Source organism: Mustela putorius, unplaced genomic scaffold (genome assembly GCF_011764305.1).
Source record: "Mustela putorius furo isolate JIRA1106 unplaced genomic scaffold, ASM1176430v1.1 tig00003923_pilon_pilon_pilon, whole genome shotgun sequence".
Classification (NCBI taxonomy): Eukaryota; Metazoa; Chordata; class Mammalia; order Carnivora; family Mustelidae; genus Mustela; species Mustela putorius.
The window spans coordinates 13,855,577-13,876,240 of NW_025422068.1; the positions used below are offsets into that span (position 1 = coordinate 13,855,577).

The following is a 20,664-nucleotide window of genomic DNA, read 5'->3' on the forward strand; positions in this document are numbered from 1 at the left end:
GAAAGAAATAGAATTAAACCAAAAAGATGGAAGAACATGCCATGCTCTTGGATCGGAAGTATAAACATTGTTAAAATGTCTCTACTGCCTAGAGCAATCTATACTTTTAATGCTATTCCAATCAAAATTCCACCGGTATTCTTCAAAGAGCTGGAGCAAATAATCCAAAAATTTGTATAGAATCAGAAGAGACCCCGAATCGCTAAGGAAATTTTGAAAACCAAAAATAAAACGGTGGACATTACATTACCTGATTTCAAGCTTTACTACAAAGCTGTGATCACCAAGACAGCATGGTACCGGCATAAAAACAGACATATAGACCAATGGAACAGAGTAGAGAGCCCAGATATGGGCCCTCAACTCTATGGTCAAATAATCTTCCACAAAACAGGAAAAAATATACAGTGGAAGAAAGACAGTCTCTTCAATAAATGGTGGTAGGGAAACTGGACAGCTATATGTAGAAGAATGAAGCTCCACCATTTTCTTACACTGTACACAAAGATAAACTCAAAATGGATAAAACACCTCAACGTGAGACAGGAATCCATCAGAATCCTAGAGGAGAACATAGGCAGTAACCTCTTCAATATGAGCCATGAGAATTCATCAGAATCCTAGAATAGAACATAGGCAGTAATCTCTTCTACATCAGCCACAGCAACTTCTTTCAAGATATGTCTCCAAAGGCAAAGGAAACAAAAGCAAACATGAACTTTTGGGACTTCATCAAAATCAAAGGCTTCTGCACAACAAAGGAAACAGTCAACAAAACAAGAAGGCAACCCACGGAATGGAAGAAGATATTTGCAAATGACAGTACAGACAAAGGTTGATATCCAGGGTCTATCAATAACTCCTCAAACTCAACATACACAAAACAGACAATCATATTAAAAAATGGTCAGAAGATATGAACAGACAGTTCTCCAATGAAGACATACAAATGGCTATCAGACACATGAAAAAAGGTGCATCATCACTAGCCATCAGGGAGATTCAAATGAAAACCACGTGGAGATACCACCTTCACTAGTTAGAATGGGCAAAATTAGTAAAACAGGAAACAACATGTGTTGGAGGGGATGTGGAGAAAGTGGAACCCTCTTACACTGTTGGTGGGAATGGTAGTTGGTGCAGCCTCTTTGGAGAACAGTGTAGAGATTCCTCAAGAAATTAAAAATAGGAGAGAGGAGTCAAGATGGCGGAGAAGTAGCAAGCTGAGACTGCTTCAGCTAGCCGGAGATCAGCTAGATAGCTTATCTAAAGATTGCAAACACCTGAAAATCCATCGGCAGATCGAAGACAAGAAGAACAGCAATTCTGGAAACAGAAAAACAACCACTTTCTGAAAAGTAGGACCGGCGGAGAAGTGCATCCAAAGCGACGGGAAGATAGACCCCGGGGGGAGGGGCCGGCTCCCGGCAAGCAGCGGAGCAACCGTGCACAAAATCAGGACTTTTAAAAGTCTGTTCCGCTGAGGGACATCGCTCCAGAGGCTAAACCGGGGCGAAGCCCACGCGGGGTCAGCGTGGCCTCAGGTCCCGCAGGGTCACAGAAGGATCGGGGGTGTCTGAGTGTCGCAGAGCTTGCGGGTATTGGAACGGAAAAGCCGGCTACAGAGACAGAGCCGACAGTAAGCTCACAGCTCCGTGTTACCTTGAACCGGTCGCAGGCTCGGTGAGCTCTGAGCGCGGCCGGAGGTCAGGCAGACGGGAGTAACTGGGCGCTGTTCTCTGAGGGCGCACTGAGGGGTGGGGCCCTGGGCTCTCGGCTCCTCCGGGCCGGAGACCAGGAGGCCGCCATTTGTATTCCTGTCCTCTGGAACTCTATGGAAAGCGCTCAGGGAACAAAAGCTCCTGAAAGCAAACCCGAGCGGATTACTCACCCCGGCCCCGGGTAAGGGCGGTGTAATTCCGCCTGGGGCAAAGACACTTGAGAATCACTACAACAGGCCCCTCCCCCAGAAGATCAACAAGAAATCCAGCCGAGACCAAGTTCACCTACCAAGGAGTGCGGTTTCAATACCAAGGAGAGCAGCAGAATTCCAGAGGAGGAGAAAGCCAAGCACGGAACTCATGTCTTTTTTCCTGTGATTTTTTTTAGTCTTGCAGTTAATTTAATTTTTTCTTTTTCATTTTTTTTTTTCTCGCCTTCGGGTAAAAATTTTTTTTAACTGTTACCTTTTTCTTTTTTAACGATTTTTTACTAGTTTATCTAATATATATATTTTTTCTTTTTTACATTTTTCTTAGGTGTTTTCTTTTTTAAAAAATTCTTTTCTTTTCTTTTCTTTTTGTTTTTTTTTTTCTTAATTCCTTTTTGAACCTCTTTTTATCCCCTTTCTCCCCACTCACGATTTTGGATCTCTTCTAATTTGGTTAAAGCATATTTTCCTGGGGTTGTTGCCACCCTTTTAGTATTTTACTTGCCCCTTCATTTACTCTTATCTGGACAAAATGACAAGACGTAAATATTCAACAGAAAAAAAAGAACAAGAGGCAGTACCGAAGGCTAGGGACCTAATCAATACAAACATCGGTAATATGTCAGATCTAGAGTTCAGAATGACAATTCTCAAGGTTCTAGCCGGGCTCGAAAAAGGCATGGAACATATTAGAGAAACCCTCTCAAGAGATATAAAAGCCCTTTCTGGAGAAATAAAAGAACTAAAATCTAACCAAGGTGAAATCAAAAAAGCTATTAATGAGGTGCAATCAAAAATGGAGACTCTAACTGCTAGGATAAATGAGGCAGAAGAAAGAATTAGTGAAATAGAAGACCAAATGACAGAGAATAAAGAAGCTGAGCAAAAGAGGGACAAACAGCTACTGGACCACGAGGGGAGAATTCGAGAGATAAGTGACACCATAAGACAAAACAACATTAGAATAATTGGGATTCCAGAAGAAGAAGAAAGTGAGAGGGGAGCAGAAGGTATACTGGAGAGAATTATTGGGGAGAATTTTCCCCAATATGGCAAAGGGAATGAGCATCAAAATTCAGGAGGTTCAGAGAACGCCCCTCAAAATCAATAAGAATAGGCCCGCACCCCGTCACCTAATAGTAAAATTTACAAGTCTCAATGACAAAGAGAAAATCCTGAAAGCAGCCCGGGAAAAGAAGTCTGTAACATACAATGGTAAAAATATTAGATTGGCAGCTGACTTATCCACAGAGACCTGACGGGCCAGAAAGAGCTGGCATGATATTTTCAGAGCACTAAATGAGAAAAACATGCAGCCAAGAATACTATATCCAGCTAGGCTATCATTGAAAATAGAAGGAGAGATTAAAAGCTTCCAGGACAAACAACAACTGAAAGAATTTGCAAATACCAAACCAGCTCTACAGGAAATATTGAAAGGGGTCCTCTAAGCAAAGAGAGAGCCTACAAGTGGTAGATCAGAAAGGAACAGAGACCATATACAGTAACAGTCACCTTACAGGCAATACAATGGCACTAAATTCATATCTCTCAATAGTTACCCTGAATGTGAATGGGCTAAATGCCCCTGTCAAAAGACACAGGGTATCAGAATGGATAAAAAAACAAAACACATCTATATGTTGCCTCCAAGAAACACATTTTAAGCCCGAAGACACCTCCAGATTTAAAGTGAGGGGGTGGAAAAGAATTTACCATGCTAATGGACATCAGAAGAAAGCAGGAGTGGCAATCCTTATATCAGATCAATTATATTTTAAGCCAAAGACTATAATAAGAGATGAGGAAGGACACTATATCATACTCAAAGGGTCTGTCCAACAAGAAGATTTAACCATTTTAAATATCTATGCCCCCAATGTGGGAGCAGCCAACTATATAAACCAATTAATAACAAAATCAAAGAAACACATCAACAATAATACAATAATAGTAGGGGACTTTAACACTCCCCTCACTGAAATGGACAGGTCATCCAAGCAAAAGATCAGCAAGGAAATAAAGGCCTTAAACGACACACTGGACCAGATGGACATCACAGATATATTCAGAATATTTCATCCCAAAGCAACAGAATACACATTCTTCTCTAGTGCACATGGAACATTCTCCAGAATAGATCACATCCTCGGTCCTAAATCAGGACTCAACCGGTATCAAAAGATTGGGATCATTCCCTGCATATTTTCAGACCACAATGCTCTAAAGCTAGAACTCAACCACAAAAGGAAGTTTGGAAAGAACCCAAATACATGGAGACTAAACAGTATCCTTCTAAAGAATGAATGGGTCAACCGGGAAATTAAAGAAGAATTGAAAAAATATCATGGAAACAAATGATAATGAAAATACAACGGTTCAAAATCTGTGGGACACAACAAAGGCAGTCCTGAGAGGAAAATATATAGCGGTACAAGCCTTTCTCAAGAAACAAGAAAGGTCTCAGGTACACAACCTAACCCTACACCTAAAGGAGCTGGAGAAAGAACAAGAAAGAAACCCTAAGCCCAGCAGGAGAAGAGAAATCATAAAGATCAGAGCAGAAATCAATGAAATAGAAACCAAAAACACAATAGAGCAAATCAACGAAACTAGGAGCTGGTTCTTTGAAAGAATTAATAAAATTGATAAACCCCTGGCCCGACTTATCAAAAAGAAAAGAGAAAGGACCCAAATAAATAAAATCATGAATGAAAGAGGAGAGATCACAACTAACACCAAAGAAATACAAACTATTATAAGAACATACTATGAGCAACTCTATGGCAATAAATTTGACAATCTGGAAGAAATGGATGCATTCCTAGAAACATATAAACTACCACAACTGAACCAGGAAGAAATAGAAAGCCTGAACAGACCCATAACCAGTAAGGAGATTGAAACAGTCATTAAAAATCTCCAAACAAACAAAAGCCCAGGGCCAGACGGCTTCCCGGGGAATTCTACCAAACATTTAAAGAAGAACTAATTCCTATTCTCCTGAAACTGTTCCAAAAAATAGAAATGGAAGGAAAACTTCCAAACTCCTTTTATGAGGCCAGCATCACCTTGATCCCAAAACCAGACAAGGATCCCACCAAAAAAGAGAGCTATAGACCGATATCCTTGATGAACACAGATGCGAAAATACTCAACAAAATACTAGCCAATAGGATTCAACAGTACATTAAAAGGATTATTCACCACGACCAAGTGGGATTTATTCCAGGGCTGCAAGGTTGGTTCAACATCCGCAAATCAGTCAATGTGATACAACACATCAATAAAAGAAAGAACAAGAACCATATGATACTCTCAATAGATGCTGAAAAAGCATTTGACAAAGTACAACATCCCTTCCTGATCAAAACTCTTCAAAGTGTAGGGATAGAGGGCACATACCTCAATATCATCAAAGCCATCTATGAAAAACCCACCGTAAATATCATTCTCAATGGAGAAAAACTGAAAGCTTTTCCGCTAAGGTCAGGAACACGGCAAGGATGTCCATTATCACCACTGCTATTCAACATCGTACTAGAGGTCCTAGCCTCAGCAATCAGACTAAAGGAAATTAAAGGCATCCAAATCGGCAAAGAAGAAGTCAAATTATCACTCTTCGCAGATGATATGATACTATATGTGGAAAACCCAAAAGACTCCACTCCAAAACTGCTAGAACTTATACAGGAATTCAGTAAAGTGTCAGGATATAAAATCAATGCACAGAAATCAGTTGCATTTCTCTACACCAACAACAAGACAGAAGAAAGAGATATTAAGGAGTCAATCCCATTTACAATTGCATCCAAAACCATAAGATACCTAGGAATAAACCTAACCAAAGAGACACAGAATCTATACTCAGAAAACTATAAAGTACTCATGAAAGAAATTGAGGAAGACACAAAGAAATGGAAAAATGTTCCATGCTCGTGGATTGGAAGAATAAATATTGTGAAAATGTCTATGCTACCTAAAGCAATCTACACATTTAATGCAATTCCTATCAAAGTACCATCCATCTTTTTCAAAGAAATGGAACAAATAATGCTAAAATTTATATGGAACCAGAAAAGACCTCGAATAGCCAAAGGGATATTGAAAAAGAAAGCCAACGTTGGTGGCATCACAATTCTGGACTTCAAGCTCTATTACAAAGCTGTCATCATCAAGACAGCATGGTACTGGCACAAAAACAGACCCATAGATCAATGGAACAGAATAGAGAGCCCAGAAATAGACCCTCAAATCTATGGTCAACTAATCTTCGACAAAGCAGGAAAGAATGTCCTTTGGAAAAAAGACAGCCTCTTCAATAAATGGTGCTGGGAAAATTGGACAGCCACATGCAGAAAAATGAAATTGGACCATTTCCTTACACCACACACAAAAATAGACTCAAAATGGATGAAGGACCTCAATGTGCGAAAGGAATCCATCAAAATCCTTGAGGAGAACACAGGCAGCAACCTCTTCGACCTCTGCCGCAGCAATATCTTCCTAGGAACAACGCAAAAGGCAAGGGAAGCAAGGGGAAAAATGAACTACTGGGATTTCATCAAGATCAAAAGCTTTTGCACAGCAAAGGAAACAGTTAAAAAAATCAAAAGACAACTGACAGAATGGGAGAAGATATTTGCAAACGACATATCAGATAAAGGACTAGTGTCCAGAATCTATAAAGAACTTAGCAAACTCCACACCCAAAGAACAAATAATCCAATCAAGAAATGGGCAGAGGACATGAACAGACATTTCTGCAAAGAAGATGTCCAGATGGCCAACAGACACATGAAAAAGTGCTCCATATCACTCGGCATCAGGGAAATACAAATCAAAACCACAATGAGATATCACCTCACACCAGTCAGAATGGCTAAAATCAACAAGTCAGGAAATGACAGATGCTGGCGAGGATGCGGAGAAAGGGGAACCCTCCTACACTGTTGGTGGGAATGCAAGCTGGTGCAGCCACTCTGGAAAACAGCATGGAGGTTCCTCAAAATGTTGAAAATAGAACTGCCCTATGACCCAGCAATTGCACTATTGGGTATTTACCCTAAAGATACAAATGTAGTGATCCAAAGGGACACATGCACCCGAATGTTTATAGCAGCAATGTCCACAATAGCCAAACTATGGAAAGAACCTAGATGTCCATCAACAGATGAATGGATCAAGAAGATGTGGTATATATACACAATGGAATACTATGCAGCCATCAAAAGAAATGAAATCTTGCCATTTGCAACAACATGGATGGAACTAGAGCGTATCATGCTTAGCGAAATAAGTCAAGCAGAGAAAGACAACTATCATATGATCTCCCTGATATGAGGAAGTGGTGATGCAACATGGAGGCTTAAGTGGGTAGAAGAAGAATAAATGAACGAAGATGGGATTGGGAGGGAGACAAACCATAAGTGACTCTTAATCTCGCAGGACAAACTGAGGGTTGCCGGGGGGAGGGGGTTTGCGAGAAGGGGGTGGGATTATGGACATTGTGGAGGGTATGTGATTTGGTGAGTGCTGTGAAGTGTGTAAACCTGGTGATTCACAGACCTGTACCCCTGGGGATAAAAATATATGTTTATAAAAAATAAAAAATTAAAAAAAAAACGAAATTAAAAATAGAGCTTCTCTATGACCCTGCAATTGCACTACTGGGTATTTACCCTAATGATACAGATGTAGTGAAAAGAAGGGCCATCTGTACCCCAATGTTTATAGCAGCAATGGTCACAGTTACAAAACTGTGGAAAGAACCAAGATGCCCTTAAATTGATGAATGGATAAGGAAGATGTAGTCCATATACACTATGGAGTATTATGCCTCCTTCAGAAAAGATGAATGCCCAACTTTTGTAGCCACATGGACGGAACTGGAAGAGATTATGCTGAGTGAAATAAGTCACTCAGAGAGAGTAAATTATCTTGTGGTTTAACTTATTTGTGGAACATAACAAATATCATGGAGGATAAGGGGAATTAGAGAGGAGAAGGGAGTTGAGGGAAATTGGAAGGGGAGTGAACCATGAGAGACTATGTACTCTGAAATACAATCTGAGGGGTTTGAAGGGGCTGGGGGTAGGAGGATGGGGGAACCAGGTTGTGGGTATTGGAGAGGGCACGGTTTGCATGGAGCAGTGGGTGTGGTGCAAGAACAATGAATACTGTTATGCTGAAAAGAAATTTAAATTTTTTTATAAAGTACATGGCAAGATACATATATATATATATATATATATATATATATATACATACATATGCAAAAAAATGAAGAACCTTGCCAAAAAGCACCCCACATATAAGTTTTATATACTCTTAGGACAAACACAAATACACGGAAACACTGGCAGAAGAATTAGATGGGAGAGCGGTTATAAATTCTCAGTGTGGGCGAGGAAGTTTATTTTGATTTTTCCTGGATGTATCTTGATATCTTTGTTAAAGGACTCAACTTTCCTTAGATAAAGGGGGATTAAAAACTGGTTTACCTCTAGGGGTAGCATTGGTTGGGGAAAGGCGGTTAACTTGAAGTTTAACTCTATATGAATATTAGAAAATAAGAAAAAAGAAATAAACTAGACTAAAGTAAACTAAAAACAATTAAAAAATTGGAAAGCAAATGAAAAACACTGGTGTATGTATCAAAATTTCAGGTTAGAAGGTTATTATGGAATTTGATGTACTGGACATTCTCTGTGATGATTAATAGATTAAAAAATTATCTATAGGGGCGCCTGGGTGGCTCAGTGGGTTAAGCCGCTGCCTTCGGCTCAGGTCATGATCTCGGAGTCCTGGGATCGAGTCCCGCATCGGGCTCTCTGCTCAGCAGGGAGCCTGCTTCCTCCTCTCTGCCTGCCTCTCTGCCTGCTTGTGATCTCTCTCTGTCAAATAAATAAATAAAAATCTTTAAAAAAAAAGTATCTATATATTAAAAAATGACCCAGAATAGTGGGAATGGGTTAAAATAAAACTTGTATCTATGAAATAGTTATGGATGTTCTCTTGTAGTTTTTTTTTTTTCCTTCCTGATTGGTTTTCTGGTGGAGGGGCCTGCCAGGTGGGTTTTCAGTCAATGATGTTCATAGAGTTAAGTCTTCCTGCTCCCCTCAAGGGGTAGGACTCTGAGGAAACTGGTTTTTTCAGGCTTTTGTTCTCTGGAGGTTTTTATGTTTTTTCACTTCTTTTCTCTGTCCTTGACCACTTTTGATGGTTTCTCTAGGTTTAGAGGAAAGCAAACTGCACCCCGACCTCCCTCTCAGAGGGAAGCCTCAGTTTGTTATCGTGTGGGTGCTGCAGAGCACATATAAATTCCCTCTTGGGTGCTGGAAGAGCAGGTTCCAAGTCTCAGTCCCTGGGGACACAGGATCTTCTGCTTGTACCCAAAACCATGGCAGCAGTGGCTGTCTGGGCATTTCCAAACCACCAGAGAGGTTCCAAGCAGCTATTGCACACTGACGTTTTCCCACTGGCTGGGCTGGGACTGCCTGGTCATTCTGGGTCTAAGAGCACCGGGCTTGTGCGCATCTCTATCAGGAGAGAGTGTGGGGCACGTGCGTCTCAGGCTCTGATAGTATGGCTTGGGTCTAAGAGCGCCGGGCTGTGCCTTCATGCACCTCTCTCCGTGATACCCTATTTTTGATTGGAGTTGTTAGCCCAGTTACATTCAGAGTAACTATTGAAAGATATGAATTTACTGCTATTTTATTACTTGTAAGTCCAGATTTCTGTTGATTGCCTCTGTTTCTTTCTAGTCTATGTTACTCAGGCTTTCTCTTCTTTAACAGTATCCCTCTTAATATTTCCCACAGTTCTGGCTTGATGGTCACACATTCGTTCAATTTCTGACAGTCTCAAAAACCCTTTATCTCTCCACTCTGAATTACAGCCTTGCTGGAAAAAGTATTATTGGCTGCATTAATTCCTCATTTAGTACCCTGAATATATCATGCCAGCACTTTCTGGTCTTCCAGGTCTCTGTAGAAAGATCTGAAGTCAGTATTACCTCTGTAGATTAGGACTCTCTTGTCATTAGATGTTTTCAAGAGTTTCTATTTATCTCTAAGATTTGGAAGCTTCACAATTATATGTTGGGTTGTTGATCTGTTTTTATTGATTTTGGGGGTTCCTCTCTACCTATTGGACTTGTATGCTTGTTTCCTTCCCCAGACTGGGAAGTTCTCAGCTATAATCTTCTGAAATGTACTTCTGTCCCTCTCTCTCTTCACTCTCAGGTACCCCAATAATTCTGATGTTGGCTTGTACCTTCTGGCCCTCTCTGTCCCTCTATCTCTCTCTCTCTCTTCACCCTCAAGCACTCCAATAGTTCTGATGCTGATTAGTTTTATGGCATCACTGATTTCTCAAAGCCTCTACTCATGTTTTATTAATTATTCTTTTCTATTTCCTTCAGCTTCTTTCCATTCCATCAACTTGTCTTCGATGTCACTTACTTTCACTTCAGCCTTATTTACCCTAGCTGTTAGAGTATCTAATTTAGAATGAATCTCAGTTAGAGCATTGTTAGTTTCAGCCTGATAAGACCTCATTTCACACTGAGAGATTCTCTGGTGTCTTATATGTGTTTTTTTTTTCCCCAAGACCTGCTAGTAACTTTATAATTGTTATCCTGAATTCCATCCTTGACATTTTACCTATATTCATATTGATTAGATCTGCAGAAGAGAGTATTACCTCTGCTTCTTTCTTTTGTTGTGAATTTCTTTTCCTAGTCCTTCTGTCCAGAGAAAAGTTTAAGAATGAGTGAACAGAATAAAAAATATCAACAATGGCCCAAACAAAATATACACTAGAGAAATCAGAAAAGGCCAGAAACCAAAAAAGTAGCAAAAAAGAAAAAGCAGAAGGATAAAAAAGGGGTGTATGTGTAAGAGGAATATAATGTCACAGGGTAGAAAAAAGAGGTTGATTCACTTTTTCCTGAATGTATTTTGGTTTGTGTGTTAGAATACACTAAATTCCAAAGTTGTAAAGAGAGTAAAACTATATAGTTATACACACACACACACACACACACACACACACACAAATAGAATACAGTGAAAGGAGACAAAAATGATTAATATGTCTAGAATATGGAGACAAAAAATAAAAGTTAAAAAGTGACTTAAAAACAGAGTAGATAAAATAACAAACTAGTTGAGAAAGGAAAAAAAAAGGAAAATGTAAAACTGAAAGATAAATCATGGGCAAAAACTCAAATTCTATCTACTATGTTCCCCCAGCACTGGAGTTTTACAGCCTTGTTGAGTCTTGTAGAGTCCATAAACTTGCTGTGTACCTGTTCGTCCGGTTGGTCTTCTTGGGGAAGAGCCTACTCAATTGCTACTCAGGAGTCTTTGTTTGGGTGAATTACATTGCTTCTTGCCGGAGTGCTGGGCTTAGTGTAAGCTGGTCCTCTGTTTGTTTTTTGTTACATGAAGGATCTCCATGCCTCTTTGTAGGATCAAAATAAAAATTACCTTACTCCATTTTCCAGCCCCAGAGCTGAAATATTATACATCCTTCTTTTCAGTAAAACCTCAGGGATTAGCAGTTTTTCCTTTGTGTGAACCAAATTCTGCAGACTCCTGTTGTACATGCCCACATGGATCCTACTGGGGGAAGGCTCAGGATCTTATGTTACTATATTTTGTAGGGCCCTGGCATAGAGTGGTTGCTGGATTATTCACAGACCCACACCACCCCTCCCAGGGGAAGGTGGAGTTCACCTGGACTCTCCTTTACAAGGTCCTCCACCCTGAGATCTGTTGCCTGGTGGCTCAGACTCTGGGGTGGTACAGGGTTCTTACTTTCCAGTCCTCTGCCAGGTCCCCAGGCAGAAAGCAGTAATCTAAGACAGCATGCATTCTCAGTTTATGGTGAAGTGAGCTGAGAACCACCCCCTCCCTGTGCTTGCTGGTTATAACAAGTTTCCCTGCTCCAAAGCTTGGAAATTCTACCAGCTTGAGCATCCTAATTATTTCTGTGACTCTGGGTATTCTGAGGTCACTGTCTCACCTAATATTATTCACATTTCCCCACCTGAGCACCTTATAGGCAAGATATCTCTGTTGAAGAAGATTTCTAAGGGTTCCTTCTGATGTTCTTGATCTCAATGGGAAGGCTGCAAGCTTTTTCCCATTGAGGATGATTTTTGCTGTGGGTCCTTCATAGATAGATTTCATGAAGTTAAGGAATGTTCCCTCTATCCCTATAAAGTGTTTTAATCAGGAACAGATGCTGGATTTTGTCAAATGCTTTTTCTGCATCGATTGAAAGGACCATGTGGTTTTTCTTTCTTCTCTTATTGATTTGTTCTATCACATTGATTGATTTTCGAACATTGAACAATCCTCGTAGCCCAGGAATGAATCCCACCTGGTCATGGTGGATAATCTTTTTATTCTGTTATTGGATCCTGTTTGCTAGGATCTTGTTGAGAATCTTAGCATCCATATTCATCAGTGATATTGGTCTGAAATTCTCCTTTCTGGTAGGGTCTTTGCCCGGTTTGGTGATCAGGGTAATACTGGCTTCATAGAAAGAGTCTGGAAGTTTTGCTTCTGCTTCAATTTTTTGAAGCAGTTTCAGGAGAATAGCAGAACAGAACACCCACCAGGAACCAAAAGACTGGGAGCCCTCTGATCCCATTTGACACTATGCAGATGAGTCACACAGACACTGGGTGGACAAGGAGCCCACATACCTCAAGCTGGACAGCCCAGTGCAGCACAAGACAAGTAAGCCCAAAGAACACGCTTTCCAAGTACCAAGAATCCATGAGTCCTGCATCCCAGCTATGTATCGGGAAAATGATTCACCTATTCAGAAGCATTTCCATGTCCCTTTGGACCTTGAGTCCAAAAACTCAGCTTTCTACTTGGCCAAGAAGACTCCTTGACAGCAGACTCACCATGTGCCCGGGGACCAGGAGACCAACAACTGAGATCTCTTCTAGGGAAAACAGGCACCTGAAGGGCAGGCTTACCATGTTCTCATGGACTTGGAGACTAATAAATCAGCTCTCTATCTTGTCAAGCAAGCACCTGGACAGGAGGCTCACCATGAGCCCTTGACCTGGAAACCAACATCTGAGATGTCTGTTAGGCCACACAGGCACCTGTTAAGTAGGCTAACCCTGTACTTTTGGACCTCAAGACAAAAAACTCAGCTGTTTGCCTGGCAAAGTAGGCACTTTGACAGCAGGTTACTACCATATGGCAATGGACCAGGAGACCAAAAAATTAACTGTCTGATAGGGTTGGCAGGCACCTTGACAGTGGGCTAAACATGTGCTCTTGGATCTTGAGTCCAAGAAAGGCGTTCTGGTCTATACCAAGCAGACACTTAGACAGGAGGCTCACCATGTTCCCATGGACCTGGAGACCAAAAAGTGAGCTGTCTGGTAAGCTAAGCAGTCACCTTGACAGTGGAGTCACCATGGGCACATGGGCCCAAAAAAGGAGCTCTGAGCTAGACCAAGAAGACAACTGGACTTGAGGCTCACCATGTCCACTTGGATCTGGCAACCAACAACCCACCTCTTTGCTTGGCCAAGCAGACACCATGGCAGTGGGCTCACCATGTGTCAGTGGACCTGGAGGCCAACAACTAAGCTGTCTGATGGACTAAGAAGGCACACTGAGAGTGTGATAACCATGTGCCCTTGGACTTGGAGATCAAGAATGCAGATCTGTTTTGATTTGTATTTCCCTGATGCTGAGTGATATGGAGCACTTTTTCATGTGTCACTCGGCATCAGGGATATACAAATCAAAACCACAATGCGATATCACCTCACACCAGTCAGAATGGCTAAAATCAACAAGTCAGGAAATGACAGATGCTGCCGAGGATGCGGAGAAAGGGGAACCCTCCTACACTGTTGGTGGGAATGCAAGCTGGTGCAACCTCTCTGGAAAACAGCATGGAGGTTCCTCAAAATGTTGAAAATAGAACTGCCCTATGACCCAGCAACTGCACAATTGGGTATTTACCCTAAAGATACAAACGTAGTGATCCAAAGGGGCACGTGTACTCGAATGTTTATAGCAGCAATGTCCACAATAGCCAAACTATGGAAAGAACCTAGATGTCCATCAACAGATGAATGGATCAAGAAGATGTGGTATATATACACAATGGAATACTATGCAGCCATCAAAAGAAATGAAATCTTGCCATTTGCGACAACATGGATGGAACTAGAGCGTATCATGCTTAGCGAAATAAGTCAGGCGGAGAAAGACAACTATCATATGATCTCCCTGATATGAGGAAGTGGTGTTGCAACATGGGGGCTTAAGTGGGTACGAGAAGAATAAATGAAAGAAGATGGGATTGGGAGGGAGACAAACCATAAGTGACTCTTAATCTCACAAAACAAACTGAGGGTTGCTGGGGGGAGGGGGTTTGGAAGAAGGGGGTGGTATTATGGACATTGGCGAGGGTATGTGCTTTGGTGAGTGCTGTGAAGTGTGTAAACCTGGTGATTCACAGACCTGTACCCCTGGGGATAAAAATATATGTTTATAAAAAATAATATTAAAAAAAATGCAGATCTGTGACAAGAAAGTCAGGCTACTTAACAGCTGGCTCAGCATGTGCTTATGGACCTGGACACCATAAATTCAAGACCACTAGGCCACCTAGTAGAACTGGACAATAGGCTCACGATGTGGCCTTGGACCTGGAGACCAAAAAAGGAGATCTCAGCTGGGACATGCAGACACTGAGACAGGGGGCTCACCATGTGCCCTTGTACCTCGAGACAAAATCTCAGCTCTATGCTTCTATAAAGAATCACCTTAAGAGTGGACTAACAATGAGCCTTTGGACCTTGAGCCAAAGAAAGGAGCTCTGGACTGGGCGAAGCCAACACCTGAAGAACAGGCTGACCATGTGCCCTCGTACCTCAAGAATATCTCAGCTCTTTATTAGGCCAAATGTCCACTGGGAGAGTAGGCTTCCCATGTGCCCTTGATTATGTCAACCAGTAAAGGAACTCTGGGCTAGTCCCAGAAGATACCTTGAGAGTGGAATCAGCACATAACCTTGGATGGGGAGGCCAACAACACAGAACTTTGTTAGGCCAAGAAGGCACCTGGATAGCAGGATTACCATGTGTTCTTTAAAGTCAATAAGAATAGCACAGCTCTTCACAAGGCCAAGCAGGCAAATTGAGAGTGGGGTTACTATGTGCCCTTGGGCCAGGATAACAACAACTGATCTGTCTAATCAGCCAATCAGACACCTGAGAGCAGGCTCACTGTGCTCCCATGGACTTCAAAATCATCAACTCAGGTCTATGCTCAAGCAAGTAGACACATAGATAACAGGCTTACCATATTCCCTTGAACCTGGAGACCAACAATTCAGCTTTCTGATAGGCCAAACAGGCATTTGTTAAACATGCACACCAGGGAACCTTGGATGCATACACCAAAAAATCAACTCTTTTCTAGGTCAGGCAGGTACAGTGACAGTGGGATCACCATGTACACTTGGATTGGAGATCAGTAAGTGAGCTGTCTGATTTGCCAAGGACGTACCTGGACAACAGTTTCACCATGTACCCTTGAAACTGTAGACCAACAATGCAGCTGTGCCCTGGGCCAAGAAGCCATGTGGAAAGCGAGTTCACCATGTGCCCTTGGACATAGATCCTTCCTTCTCCCAAGAATACATAGCACTCAAACAATGGGCTTGCCAGTTGATATCAGACTATGAGACCTCTAAACCTGCTGAGCATTGCACCAATGTGTCCACAGGAACCATGGAGACCTGGGAGACTTCAAACCCTGAGCCTTCCATCCTAGGATATCACTGGGCTAAGAAGCTGCTGGGACACCAACTTGTCCCAAAACTCTATGACTGTGTCCTTTTCAACACTGCAGAGAAGCGAGCATTTGAGTCCCTTCTTACTTTGGATTCACATCAGCGTCAGGTCCTTGTGGCCTGCTATCTATGTATTATTCATTTTTGGGGAAGTTCTTCTCAGAAGAAAACTACACCATGCCCTAGGAGATGGAACAGTGGCTTGAAGACTTTTTTTTTTATTATTATTAAAACATATGTCAGGACTATAACGGTTGGAGGAATGGCAGTGATCACACATCGGCTGTTGGAAAGAACTGGATTCTTGCTTCAGGCCATCATCAGAAAAACTAATTTTGCTGTATTGTAAGGATCAGAAGATCTGATCCTGATTACAGAACCATCCCTGATCACACAAACTAGGTTGCGTCCCCAACCTCATCCTTCCAGACCATTCCAGGAAATCTAGGAGGTTCCATCTGGGAAAACACTGGGAGTTCTTGGAAGGGAAATAAGGGAGAGGATTATTGGTTGGAATAAAAACAGGGTTGAATGAGTTCCAGAAAGCAGGGTTCTCAAACTAATGGACAAAAATCTGCAGAAGAAGACAACTTTAAGAAAAGAACGAGAAGCAATATACAGAGAAGTAAGATGAGAGGGGCTTCCTCAGGAAAGAAGACTGCTGGTCCACAGCAGAAGAATCTGGAACCGGCTCTCCCAGGGCCGATGGGGGAGGTCGCTCTGCAGAGAACCCCCCTTCAGGATCTGTGAGGAAGACAAGGAAGCACAAGCAGAAGACTCGTGGAAATGGAGATGGTGGCAGTACCAGCAAAGCCCCCAAGCCACCTCGGAAGAAAAGGTCCCGGGCCGATCCCACTGTTGAAAGTGAGGAGGCCTTTAAGAATAGAATGGAAGTTAAAGTGAAGATTCCTGAAGAATTAAAACCATGGCTTGTTGAGGACTGGAACTTAGTTACCAGGCAGAAGCAGCTCTTTCAACTTCCTGCTAAGAAAAATGTAGATGCCATTCTGGAAGAGCATGCAAATTGCAAAAAGTCACAGGAAAATGTTGATAACAAGGAATACGCAATTAATGAACTTGTGGCAGGAATAAAAGAATATTTCAATGTGATGTTGGGCATTCAGCTGCTCTACAAATTTGAAAGGCCCCAGTATGCAGAAATCCTCTTGGCTCACCCTGATGCACCAATGTCCCAGGTTTATGGAACCCCACACCTACTGAGATTATTTGTAAGAATCGGAGCTATGTTGGCATATACACACCTTGATGAGAAGAGCCTTGCATTATTGTTGGGCTATTGCATGTTTTCCTAAAATATCTGGCAAAGAGTGTTGCATCTCTGGTTACTGCCAGTGATTACAAAGTGGCTTCGGCTGAGTACCACTGCAAAGCCCTGTGAGGGTCTACTGACCACTCACTGTTACGTCTGGTATCTGTAAACGCTCTTTTTGATCTTAGTCTTTTTCTTGTATAATTGATGTTCTTTAAAACTGTTAATGTATAACATGGATTATGTTTCAGTTTGTTTTCTGTTTTGTTCTAAACAGAAAATGAAAGGAGTGCAAGCTCCTTTTCTCATTTCAAAGTTGCTACCAGTGTACACAGTAATTAGACAAAGAAGAAACATTCAGTAGAACATTTTATTGCCTAGATGACAACATTGCTTGAAAGCAGGTGGTTCTATCCCTTTGACACTACACAATTTTCTAATATGTGGTAATGCTACGTGACAAAATGCCCTGATTCCTAGTGCCAAAGTTTCAACTTAATGTCTATACTTGAAAACCCATGCATTTATGCTCTTTTTTTTTTTTTAATGGTGCTTGAAGTAAAACAGCCCATCCTCTGCAAGTCCACCTATGTTGTTCCTTAGGCATTCTATCTTTTCTCAAATTGTTGAAGGATGGTGATTTCTTTCATGGTTTTTGTATTTGAGTCTAATGAACGTTCTTAATTGATGGAGGCAATGCATTATTGTGTAGCCATGGTTTTCTGGAGAAGTTGATATTTTAGGAATTGTATTTCAGATCTTAAATAAAATTTGTTCCTAAATTTCAAAGCAAAAAAAAAAATGTCAGGAAATGAAGAGGGGTGATGGGAGGAAGTTGTAGAGGAGATCCAGGCCATGAATACTGTGAATTCTTTGGCTGAGATCCTCCAGTTGAAGGAGTAGTGTTACATCCTCAAAAGACAGGTGGAGGCCTTAAAGCAAGAAGCCAAGCAGTGCAGTGAGAGGCAGGCTCAGCTCCATGAGTTGGAGAGTTTCTTCATTCAAATGAAGGTCTTCCTGGATGTTTCTGCCTTAAACGCAGTGCCCAAGGGTTAATGTATGGGCACCCACCCACTATGGAACAGAAGGGGAGTTGGGAAGTATGTGATCATCTAGCAGAGTGGTGGTGTGCTATGAATTTGAATATTAGGTAAATAAACCATTTAAAATTATTATTTCTGTATAGCTAATTTACAAAAACAACCCCTGGGTGAGCATAAAGAGCAGCCTGTCTTAGAGTCAGTACTGTCCTTTATGAGTCATCACATTCTCCTGACTCTGGGGTCTCCATGGCTCTAAGAATATGTTGGGGGCATATACAGAGCTTCCTATGAGCATAACCTGCCTGTTCCCATCAACAGTTTTGGACATACTGATCTGTATAACAAAAGCAGAGCAGTTGCGGACAGTACCGTTCTGATTGGAAGGAATAGAGAAGCAGTATGTCTGTACATTGGTATTTAATAAAGCAATGGGAGAGACAAATTCAGTAGATTTTTGCTAAATCTGAGGTTTCCCCCTGATGTTATGACTTCAGACCATGTCCAAGACAATAGGTGTTTCTCCATGACAGGTTCCTGTATGTGGCAGCCCTTGGAAGAACAAATATGACAAGACCAAGGAAACAGGCTAGAGTGAGGCCAGAGGCATGAGACCATTACCTGTCTCTTGGTCACGAGGTTTTGGGACAGTGTGGGATGCAAAATGGTATGAGATGACAGGATGGTGGGATCCATTATGACCAAGGAAGTACTGCAGGAGTTGGGGAGACATGTGGGATTCACATTGGGTGCTTTATGTGTATGGGTGTTTTCACAGAGTGAGGCAGAGTGGGAGAGAGGTGGGAATAGGTGCACCTTGGAGACTTCAGGGTCTGCTTCGGTATGAGTAATGAAACCACTTCCAAGGGTCAGTGCTGACTTTCTGATAAATTGGACACTGGGGGTCAGAATGGAGTTGGAAGATGAGGTTCCTAGCTGGCTCCAGTGATCTGGTATCTCTAAGGGACTCCAACTGAGTTTGTAGGGGAAGTGCCTAGAGCCGTGGCTCCTGGGCTGAGCTCAGTAATAGCATTTTGCTCATACCACCTCATTATACCCAGATGGGAACAATGAGGAGGCTTCCTTTGTGGGTTGGAAGTGAACTTCAGGGGAACTTGGTAAGGGAGAGGCTTGAATCCATAAGCTGTACGATGTATGAGCTAATTTGAGGGTGCTGCTTTTGGGAGCCAGTGTGAAGGCTGGTAGACTCCAGGTAACTTAAATGTAAGTGGGATTTGTGTTGCTTATGTGATCCTAGCACTTGAAACATCCTGTGCTTATCTGCTAAGACCCTGCTCACCCTGTTCTGGGTTCCACAAACATCAGGCCCCTGGGGTGGCTATTACCAGAGAGCTGCTCACACCTTGAGCCTATATTCCTTCATATCGAAAATGGGGACAACCTTACTAGGAGGTGATTGTGTGAGCAGGAGGCAAGAGAAGGTAGTTTCAGAGAGGAGATCTACAAGGGCAGGGACAGATGCAGTGTACAGGACAGAAGGAAGAAGGGAAAATTGAATCTGAGCCATGTCCTTGTCTTGGTCTTTCCTCCCCAAAGGGAAAACATCAGCTTTTTGTAGGTAGCAGTGCGCGGGTTGCCTTTGTTCCATACCTGGCCTTCCCTGCCCCTTAGGGTTCTAGGGCATCAAAGGACCGCATCTGTCCAGCAGAAAGCAGATGCTTCCCAATGGAGCCACCAAGGTGCCCCACTCCATGATTAAATCAGTTTTTCACTATTCAATCCGTTTGATTAAGCAACACTTTTTTGGGGCTGCCTTCTGTGTGTTGTTAACACTAACACACTGTGTTTTCCTTTGTTCTTATGTAATCACTGAGGATGTTAGGAATCTTTTCATGTGATTATTTGCTGATGGTTTTCTCCTTGGGATATTTCTGTTCCAGTATTTTCATGGTTTTTAAGGGACCTACCTTTCTTTCTTGATTCCTAGTTATCCTATCTAGATTTGTATACAGTTCCTTAGCTCGCTAGAGCCTTTCCTAGTTTTAGTCCTGTCATGTGGTGGGCAAGATTTTATTTTTTGAAACTTTGAATGAGTCGAGTCCAACTTCCCAACCTTTCTTGTGCTTCCTGATTTTGGTGTCCTGTTCCACTAATCTCTGCCACCTCCCCCAGATCCTAAAACTGTTTTCCTATTGTATCTTCCAGAAAACTTCTGATGTCTTCTTTTGTATTTAGGCTGCATCAGTCTGGAATAGCGTTTTAGGCTCCTCTGTTCCATGTGGATATTCACCTCGTTTAGCACCACTTTGTCAAAGTCGGCCCTTTTGGGGTTATCTGTTTCCTCTGGTCATTTCAATAGTCCTTTTGTAATACATCAAATCCCACCAGATTCTCCTCTCACTCTCTTTCTCCCTCACTCTTGCTCTCAATTCAATCTTCCCATTTGCTGAGGAAGGACTAGTCCTTTTTATTTCCGTGGAAATAGAATTGGCTTCCCCACAAACACAGGCACTTGCTAGATAGGAAACTGGGATTGCATTGAATCTCTTGATCAAGGTGGGGTCAACTGAAACTTTACAATACCCATTATCCGTTCTATGAACCTGTTCTAC

The 20,664-nt window shown here is 42.0% G+C and overlaps 1 pseudogene; it reads left to right on the plus strand.

Annotated features, from left to right (window-relative positions):
* The first annotated feature begins 16,285 nt into the window (after window positions 1-16,285).
* Window positions 16,286-17,536, plus strand: LOC101688101 (annotated as a pseudogene).
* Window positions 17,537-20,664: the final 3,128 nt, after the last annotated feature.